The sequence below is a fragment of the Choloepus didactylus genome, chromosome 13 (genome assembly GCF_015220235.1).
Source record: "Choloepus didactylus isolate mChoDid1 chromosome 13, mChoDid1.pri, whole genome shotgun sequence".
Classification (NCBI taxonomy): Eukaryota; Metazoa; Chordata; class Mammalia; order Pilosa; family Megalonychidae; genus Choloepus; species Choloepus didactylus.
In genome coordinates this window covers 16,459,251-16,469,592 of record NC_051319.1, presented here as the reverse complement: position 1 = coordinate 16,469,592, position 10,342 = coordinate 16,459,251, and positions in this window count along the sequence as shown.

Here is a 10,342-nt window from a genome sequence, read left to right as displayed (position 1 = left end):
ACAAATGAAGGAATTATTGTATATAACTGATAGTAAACTAACAGAATTTGCTGCACCCAGGCTAAAATTGTAAGTACTTCAGGGTCCGTAAATAGAGCATTCTTTATAAAGGCAGCTGCGGAGTGAGGTAGACAAAAGTCCTCCTGTAAGAGGCATTTATTGCAGTTCTCTGGGTTTTTTTTAGCTCATCCTGCAGATGCTTTCTCTTGCATGCGGGACATAGGCCCAAAACTTATCATTCTATGAATTATCATCCAGGGATATTACAGATAAAAAAATACCCTGCACTTGTCATGTTGAATTTCTGCCAATGCCCCAGCAATATGCTTGTGTTCTCAAAAGGCCGTCTCCCTAAATTTTGTCCTAGCCATGAGGACCAACGACAGAATGCAGTCGCTTCTGTTTGTGGACTCAGCATTGTCCAGGTCTACTCTGAGACTCGGTTAAGGCCGAGGTGGCACAAGGGCAGGGCCCTCGAGGAAGTGAGGAGTCCGGTTCCAGTCTCAGTTTTGTGTCTGGCCATCTGCGGCGAGTCCAATCACTGATGTTCTCAGGGGTGCCCTGTCCAGCAGCTCCAAAATGGGTGAGGTCTTGTGAGGAGGAAATAGTTCTTTAAGCCCCCTGAACTCTTGAGAATGAGGGTACCATACACCTGTAGGTAGAACTTGATGTAATTTATCCTGCACATCAGAACACTTTTGAAAGCTGGGACAAAGACTATCATGGGAAAACCAGAATAAAGGGTCATTCTTAGTATAGCTGTGTTTTTGGGGGAAAGGGGAAAAGGTGGAGGGGGAAGTTACACACCTTCCTCTCCCCGTGTGTGATTATGAACCATTATTGTGAGCTAGGACATAGTTTCCAAATGCCCTCATAGACCAGATGAAACTTCCAACAGTCCACTGCAAAAGGGGAAAATTCAGATAATGAAGTGAAGTTTAAAAAAACATATATTATGAAATATTTAATGCAAGCAAAAACAGATTTACAATTCATGTGTAAGATATAAAGAATAAAATAACAGTTGAAGCCCCATAAACTCCTTCACAATCACATTTCCCTCTCCCATCCCAGTTTATCATTTTCCTGAATTTATGTTTTATCATTCCCTCCCTTTTCTTTATAGCTCATGCATGCATGTACATCTCTAAAAATATGTTAGTTTTGTAAGTTTCTGAACATTATGTAAATGAAATCATTAACTATATATACTACTATGACTTTTCTTTTTGCTGAACATTTTTTAGTCAGCCACACTGACTCATGCTGCTCTATTTCTTTGTTTTTAACTGCTGTGTAATATTCCATTGTATGACCATCTCATAATTTTGTATCATTTTCTCATGGATGGACACTCATGCTGTTGTCTGTGTATATTCTTAGATATATGTGTCTCCTTGGCATTGCATACTCATTTCTCTAAGGCTATACCCAGCAGTCGAATTGCTATTTATAGAGTGCGCCTATTTTCAAATATATTACATATCTCCAAATTATTCTTTAAAATGTTGTATAAATGTACACTCCCAGTAGTGTATAACAACTCCTGTTATTGTGTATCAGACTTTTTCATTTTTACCAAATACCTGGGTTTAAACTGTTATTTTGCTTTAATTAAATGATCAAAATCGTCTGCCACCTATAGGATGCATCAACAATTAGCATCATTTGTATAATATTCCTACCAAGAAAAGAATACCCTGAATCTAATCAAAATGAAATATCAAACAAACCAAGATTTAGAGACATTCTACAAAATAATTTGCCTGCAATCTTCAAAAAGGTCAAGGTTGTGAAAGTCAAGAAAAGACTGAGAAACTGTTCTAGAATGATGAAGACAAATGAGACAAAACCAAATGCAATGTGTGATTCAGAGCTGGATACTTTTGCTGTAAAGGACATTATTGGGTCAATTACTACTACTTGAATGGGGGTCTGAGAATTATATGGTAGTAATGTCTCAATGTTAATATCCTGATTTTGGTGGTTGTATTGTGGTTATATGGGCAAATACCCTTATTGGCAGAAAGAACAAACAAGAACTTTGTAGGATCTCATTTTTCTTTCAAATAGATAAATGTCCCAGTATCATTTATTGAATAGGCCCTCCTTTCCTCACTAGTACAAAGCAACTTCTATCAAAGTTCAACTTCCCATATATATTTTTGGGTCAATTTCTAGGCATCCTATTCCATTCCATTGGCCTATCTGTCTTTTTCCTGAGCCACAGGATCATTTTCATTTTTTCTGAAGAATATTGTGGTATAAAGAAAATACACAGCCACATATAATCGATTTGTATAATGATGGGGGCACCAGGTCTCAGAATTGCTTCCCCCAGCAATTTCTTATTTCCTGTATGTCAGCCACCAAGAGGCTGCTTGCTTTCTGTTTCTCACCAAAAATAGCCTGTGTATCTGGATGGCCATTTGTGGAGAGCAGCTCTGGGCCTCTTTCTTTCCCCCACAGTCAGCAGGAGGCTCCTGTCTGCAGCTTTCTCATCTTGACACCCCCACCATTTGGTTCCTGACCCCCTCCCTGACATTCTATGCTTGGAAATAAAACACCATAGGGTTCTCTGCTCAGCATCCTTGGAAAGAAATTGCTGGGCTTTGAACAACTCTTCAGTAGCCCTCAGTTAAAATAGTGCTCATTGATAAGGGAAGATGTATGAGAGAAAAACAGATTATGAAGGCCATCTCCATATGAGATTTCAGAGCTGATGTGCCCCTGTGCTTACCTTGGGGGACCCTAACACAAAGACGGCTCCTGTTATTGTGTATCAGACTTTTTCTCTGCCATTCTCAAAGTATGGCCTTCTGACCGGCAGCAATGATGCCTGGGAACATGTTAGAAATGCATCTTCTCAGGTACCACCCAAGACCTACTGAATCAGAAACTCTAGGAGTAAGGTCCAGCAATTTGTGTTTTAAGAAGATGCTGATTCCGATGCACTATGTTTAGAACCACTGGCCAAAGGAACCTGCAGCGTGGAGAATATACTCTCCCTTCAGCTCTTGGGGAAACACAGGTGCTCTTAATGGATAAAATTAAGTCTTTCAGCAGGAACCATCCGTCCACACAATCAGCAAATGCCTCATGTTAGAAGTCCTATCTCCTGAGACCCAACTCAGATTTCTAAGTATCTGCTGAGTATCTTCTACCTGGATGTCCTCCTGGGACATGAGATTCAGTGTCTCTTCTCCTCCCAACCATCCCCGCTCCTGTACAGATGAATGACATCACCACTCTCCCAGGCTAGAAAGCTAGTACTCTCTTCAAATCCTTCTTCGCCCTCATTTCTCATGTACAATCACCAAATCCCACTGATTTGAAATCTCCATTGTGTCCACCTTTCCATGAGTAAAGGCTTCCTAGGTATATACTACTTTTTCTAAGTACTATACATATATTATCTCATTTAACCCCCACAACAATCCATGGGGAAGTCGTACTATTATCATCCCCATCTTACAATGAGGAAACTGCAGTTTAGAAAGGCAAACGAACTTCCCCAGAGTCACCTAGCAATGTTTCAATCTGCCTGAAGCTGAAGTCAAATTCCAGTTTTTAACTACCCCACTCTATTTTTTTTTTCACAAAGGAGCTCTAAAATCAGCCCCTCATCACTACTCTCTTAGTGATGGTTTCTATCTGGTCAGTAGTCTTTGTTCCAGCCTTCATAATGCTTCAGGGATCTTCCCAGAAAGAGCATGGATCCCAACACTTTAATATCTTCCATGAAACATCCATGTCTAGAGAATAATTCTAAACCCTTAGGGCCCAAGTCTCTTGACAGCCAGGCTCTACCTACTTCCCCAATCTTGCCTCTCACTTCATTCCTGCGACCTAAATCATGATATACTGTGAATCTCTGATTGCTCAACCATTTACCCTACCTGAAAGGAATTCACCAACCACCTGGGCAGTGATGCTCACCACCCAGACTCTCTCACTGTTTCATAAGATGGCAAAAACAAACAAACAAAAAAAAACACACAAAAAAACCCAAAAAACAAACAAACCACCCCATCAATATGTATAAGTAATTTTGCAATGACTAAGTGTGGCATGTTTTCCACAAATATTCCATGCTGCTCCCTGGGGGAGGATTATCCTTCCCTACCTCACTGATGACAAACTTGTCCAAGTGACCTACTTTGGCCAGTGGAATCTGAGAAGAGCCTTGTATCACTTCCAAGCAGACATTTTAAGAACCAATAGGTGGTTCACTATGTTCTTTACATCTTCCCTTCTGCAATGTTCCCAGTGGAGTTTGCTCCATCAGCCTAGGTCCCAGAGTGAAAATGACATGGGACACAACAACAGCCAACCCACAATGGACATGTAGCAAAAGCCAGAAATAAACCTATGGTGTGCGCTATCCTGATACAGGAATTTTTTTTCTTCAATCTACTTTAAGTGGAACCTATTAACCCCTTGTCTGCACCACTGACATCAAAAGCAGCAGGACTGGGTCCACAGGTTGGGTGTGTCCTGTGTTATAAGAAGACGCTTGACTACACTCTTGGCCCCTGTTCTGGTTTGCTAATGCTGTCATTATGCAAAATACCAGAAATAGATTGGCTTTTATAAAGGGGGTTTATCTGGTTACAAGTTTACAGTCTGAAGGCCATTAAGCATCCAAGGTAAGGCATCAACACAAGTATACCTTCACTGAAGGAAGGCCAAAGGCATCCAGAAAAACCCTGTTAGCTGGGAAGGCACATGGCTGGCATCTGCTGATCCCAGGTTGTGTTCCAGCTCCTCTCTTAGCTGCTGTGCATTTTTCAAAATGTTGCTCTTGGGGCATTTTTTCCTCTCTTAGCTTCTCTGTAGCAAACTCTGGGCTAGCATCTCTGAAGCATTAGCACAAGTCTGCTTTCAATGGCAGTCTCCAAAATGTCCCTCCAAGCTGCAGTAGTGAGCTCCTTCTGTCTGAGCTCTTATAGGGCTCCAGTGATTTAATTAAGACCCACACTGAATGGGTGGGGCCACACCTCTAGGGAAATATTCAATGAAGAGGTCACAACCTAATCAAAGGTGTCACTCACAGTTGGGTGGGTCGCATCCCCATGGAAACAATCAAATGGTTCCAACCTGCTCAACACTAATATGTCTGCCTCCACAAGATTGTACCAAAGAACCTGGTGTTTGGGGGGACATAATACATTCAAACTGGCACTGCCCCCTCTGGGTCAAGTGACTAGACAGGATCCCAGCCCAGCCAGACCACATTCTAGACAAATAATCAGCATCCCATACACCAATGCCATGTTCCAGGAGGTGAGCGCCATCCATGAGAATGTCTTACCAAAGGGGAGTGGAGAGCTGTCCCCACACTCTCTGCTTCCAACAGGCTCCTGCTTGAATAGCCTCAGTGTCAAGAGCCCAATACAACTGGTTCACGTGGTTCCCTCAGTGAGAGAATGTGGTATGTGCTGCTGCTTCAACCTGAGTCAATACATCACAGGAAGATCAGACTCAGAATGCTGAGTGAGACTGAAAGCCAGAGGGAACCTCACACCGCCTCACCCCTACATGCACATCCCCCACCCCCCAGCCCCACACCTGTCTTGGTTTATAGGGCTCCATACACAGACTGGGATAGCTCAGAATAGGTGGGAAGACTCCTCCCGAATTTGAGGCAGCTTACCTGCCATCTTCCTCAGGATGCCTACTTGTACATCCAACCTTAAGTCCTCAGGCCCAGTTATCTCCTCTCACTTCCCTGTAGTTCCTCACCCAGGATGGCTTGGGACAACACTGGATTTGTTCCTGAAGTTCAATTCTAATTGCACTTTCTCCACAAAGCCTTTCTTCATCCTCCAGTCAACTTTCTCCTCATCCTGGAATGTGGTGGGGCACTGTGCCAGGTTGAATTAATTCTATCTCCCATTGTCCACAGCAATATCCTTGAGTAGCCACAACATTTATCATAATGTGGCAAGAACGTCCCACACATTCTCTCATATTTTTAAATCTAGCATGGATTGACCAAGGCCCATTTAACATACATTTCAAATGAAGCATGACATTAGCTTTAAGCTTAGTTGCTAAGAGATGACCTCATTACCATTTCAAAATCCAAAACCTCAAATTAACCTGCTTGACTTTATGTAAACTTTGTTCCCTTAAGAAAGAGAATTGTTCACTGAGATTCAGAATTCTACTTGGTATTTAAGGAGTAAAGAGTAAGAATAATAGATGTGACAATCACTTTAAGAAAGCATAGTGCCTTAATGACCCTACAATACATTCAGGTCCAGCTACACCAGCAAGGGGCCTTGTAAGGTCTCAGGGCCTCTGAACCCCCAAATGAGAAATGGGTAAACATGCTGGAGGGAAAGGCACAGGCAGGAAACCCAAGGACAGTTCTGTCTTTGCTCCCCCAAAATGCTTGCTGGGATCTCCATCTGGGGCGCTCACTGCACCAGAGATGCCCACAGCCCCACAGACTGGAATCTTTTTTCTTGCAAATTTGTTTAGCCGAGAAAAAAATCAGTAATTTTCCAAAGGAACATTATGTGGAAAGTAGAAACCAACAACAACAAGGAGATAGAAAAATACAAAAGCATGAAAACAGAGTTGTTTATTCAAAGATTACTAAAGCCTGGTCATGTTTTGACTTGGCCGCCAGAGCTCAGGAAGTTCCCCTGGGGCAGCCCCACCCCAGAGCGGCCACTTCAGCCTCTTCCTTCTAGGGTTCCAACCCCCAGGGGCCCAGGAGCCCTACCGGCTGGTCAGTCGTGGTGGATAGGCCGCTCCCGAAAGGAATACAACCGCCACAACTCCTAGCCCCTTCTTCAGGCAGAAAGGTAAGAGAACAGTTTCCCGCAAATGCTCATAATTATGACCCACGCGTCATGGTTTGGGACCCGCACAGACTGCGCGTGGCTCTCTCTTGGAGGCCGGCCAGGAGCCGCTGCAGACCAGGAAGAGAACCGCAGTGCCATTCCTGTGGTTTAGATGCCAGCCTGCCCTCTTCAGCTATTCAAAGCTACTCACAAAGACCCTTTTCCTGAACCTAAGGGATAGAATTCTGACTCTGCCTGTAAAGAATAAATCTGCCGCTTTGTGAGGGTAAGTCAGAGCCCCCCCAGTACATCTTGCATCACCATAGCAACAGAGGGGGTCCCATTCTGAAACTCAGGACGATCTGTTTTGTGGAACTCTGCAGAATAGCTCCTGCGGCCCCTTTGGCTCAGCCTATTCTGGCTTACAAGAGGTGGGTCCAATTACTCTGAGGGAAGGGAGCCCTTCTGGAGCAGGAGCCCCACCTCTCCCTCACCTGCTTCTCCTTTTCTCCATCTCTCCCCATTGGCTAAAACTAAAGACTAAACAAGAACTGTGGGGTGAAGTGTTTAGGAGCAATTTCCTACCACCAAACCAGTCCTACATCCCTCCAAAATGCCATATTATTTCTTTTCCATTCCTGGATCCTGTAATACATCTAGGAAAGAAAAGGAAATAGCAATAGCAAAAAACGGGAAATGAGGAATCAATGACCTAAAAGAGAGCACAGGAATAATGTGTTGAGTATAAGAACTCTCTGCCCCATTGCTTGCATTCCCAGCTTCAAGTAGGAACAATAAATAGGCTTTTATGTTGAAATTTTTTACTGTATTGCTGGACAGCCAATTTCATTTTTAGGTCAAGTAATTTCTAATCTTCTGAGCTCTAGTGTCATCAGTAAGGTAAGTAACAGAAAAATTCAGTGAACTTTACCAGTAAAAAGTTAAATAAATGTATTTGTATTTAAAAAGTGGTTTTAATGCCCTTCTCAACTGCAGCATAATGGTATTTTAAATAAACATTCTCCACATGTTTTTTTTTTTTAGGTAGTGTTTAACTTTATGCTGATTTGGCAGCATTTATCAAAGGCCTTTAAAAATTGTACACTTTAACCCCTAATTCCATTTCTGGGAACTTTCTCAAAGAAGATAATGAGCTGTATGTGCAAATATTTATGGACAAGGATATACAGTATGGAATCATTTATAACAGCCTAAATTGGAAACAACTTAAATGTCCGACATTGGGGTATTGGTTAAATAAATGATGTTATATCATTACAATGGAAAATTAAGCACATATTAAAAACTGTAGTCTTAAAGAATATTTAAGAATATTAAGGAAAATATATGTATATATACACTCATGCACATATACCAAATGTGATTCTCTGGCTGCTAGTAACAACCCCCCAAACTTCAAAATGGCTTAAACATTTATGATAAAGGTGATATTGCAGTACATCGGGAAAGGATTGGTCTTTCAAGAAATGGTGTTAGATCAATTTTTGTTTTTACCGTAAGGGGAGAAAAATGCATTTTGGCCTCTACCTCACACCAGACACAAAAAATCAATTATAGATATTTTATATATCAATTATATATAACAGATGTTTATGTGTGTGTGTGTGTGTATAACTAAATGTGGAAGCTGAAATAAAACAATAAAACTTTTAAAAGGACATATAGGAAAATATCTCCATGACCTTACGGTAGGCAAATATTTCTTAAATTGAACAAAAAAGTCCTAACCATTAGAAGAAAAGATAAATTTTACTAAAATAAAAAACTCCTGTTTATCAGAAAACATCATTAAGAGAGTGAAAAAATGAAGCTACAGAAAGCGGAGAAGATAATTGCAAAGCATACATCCAACAAAGGACTCATTCATAACATATACAGTATTCCTACCAAGGAAAACAAACACAAAAACAAAGAAATAACCAGTCAACACCATACAAAAGTGGGCAAAAGATTTTAATAGAACCTTAAAAAAAAAAAGGATATAAATATATGCAAAGGTATTTAACTTCTATAACCAAGACAGAAAAGCAAATTTAAACCACAGCATACCACCACATACCCACCAGAATGACTAAAATGAAAAAGACAAACAGTCCCAAGTGTCAGTAGAGATATGAAGCAACTGAAACTCTCATACACTGTCAGCAGGAGAGTAAATTGGTAAAATTATGGAAACTATTTGGCAATATCTACTGAAGCCGAGCATATGTATCATGACCCAGCAATTCTATTCCTAGCTGTTTACCCAACATAAATCATACATATGTTCACCAAAAGATAGGTACAAGAATATTCATAGCAGTACTATTTGTGACATTTCTAAACTGGAAACAGTTCAAATGTCCATCAACAGCAGAAGAAGTAAATTGTGGAATACTCATAAATTATAATACTGTACATCAAAGAGAATGAACAAACTAATGCTACACACAGCAGAGTGGATAAATCTCACAAAAACACTGTTGAACAGAAGAAGCCAGACACAAAAGAAAAAAATACCGCATGATTTCGTTTATATAAAGTTTCAAAACAGGTAAAACTTATCTATGGTATTACAAGTCATGACACTGGTTACTTTTGGAAGTGAGAGTGACTGGGAGTCACTCCTCAGTGATGATAATGTTCTATTTCTTGGTTTGGAAACTGTCTGCACATACATTAGCTTTGCAGAAATTCATTAAGCTATAAACTTGTGATTTGTGCCCTTTTTCGTATGTATGTTATACATCCGTAGGAAGTTATTTTAACACCTGAAACAGATAGAGGTCTATTTAATTCAGGCAACAAAGTGTTTAGAGGTAGCAGTAGAGAACCAGAATGGTGTCTTAAAAATGTCGTTGGGAATCCAGGCTCCTTTGGTCCTACATGCTCAGCATTTGAATTTCATCCTCAAGGTTGCAAGATGCCTTTGACACCTCTAGGCATTGCATCTGCATTATAGGAAGGCAGAGGCAAAAGAACAAAAGCCAAGGATGTACCAACTCATTCTGAGTCTGTGGAATTATGGATACTTTTTATTTTCTTCATCATAATTTTCTATAGTTTCCAAATGTATTTGTAAATGACATGTATTCATGTTCTTTTTTTTTATAATAAATTTTATTTTGAAATAAGTTCAATCTTACAGGAACAGTTGCAAAAACAGTACAAACCCCATACATAGATCATCATACCCCGACCCCCCTCCCCCGATACCCCTATCCATTGCCTTTAAGATCCTGTCACACCACTGTCTCTTTCTTTCCCTGCCTCTCTCCCTCCCTCCCTCCCTCCCTCCCTAACACCCATCATCTATTGCTCTGTCCTCTGAACATATGAGAGCAAGCTGCACATATCTTTGAACAAACAATGTAATTCACATATACCTTTCCTGTGGATAAGAACATTCTTTTATGCAATCTCATTAAGCACAGCTAAGAAGTTCAAGAAATTCAACATTGATATAAAGCTTACATTCTGTATTTCCTTTTTTTTTTTTTTCCTTGTGTCCCATCTGTGTCCCTTTGAGCCTCCTCTCCTCCGAC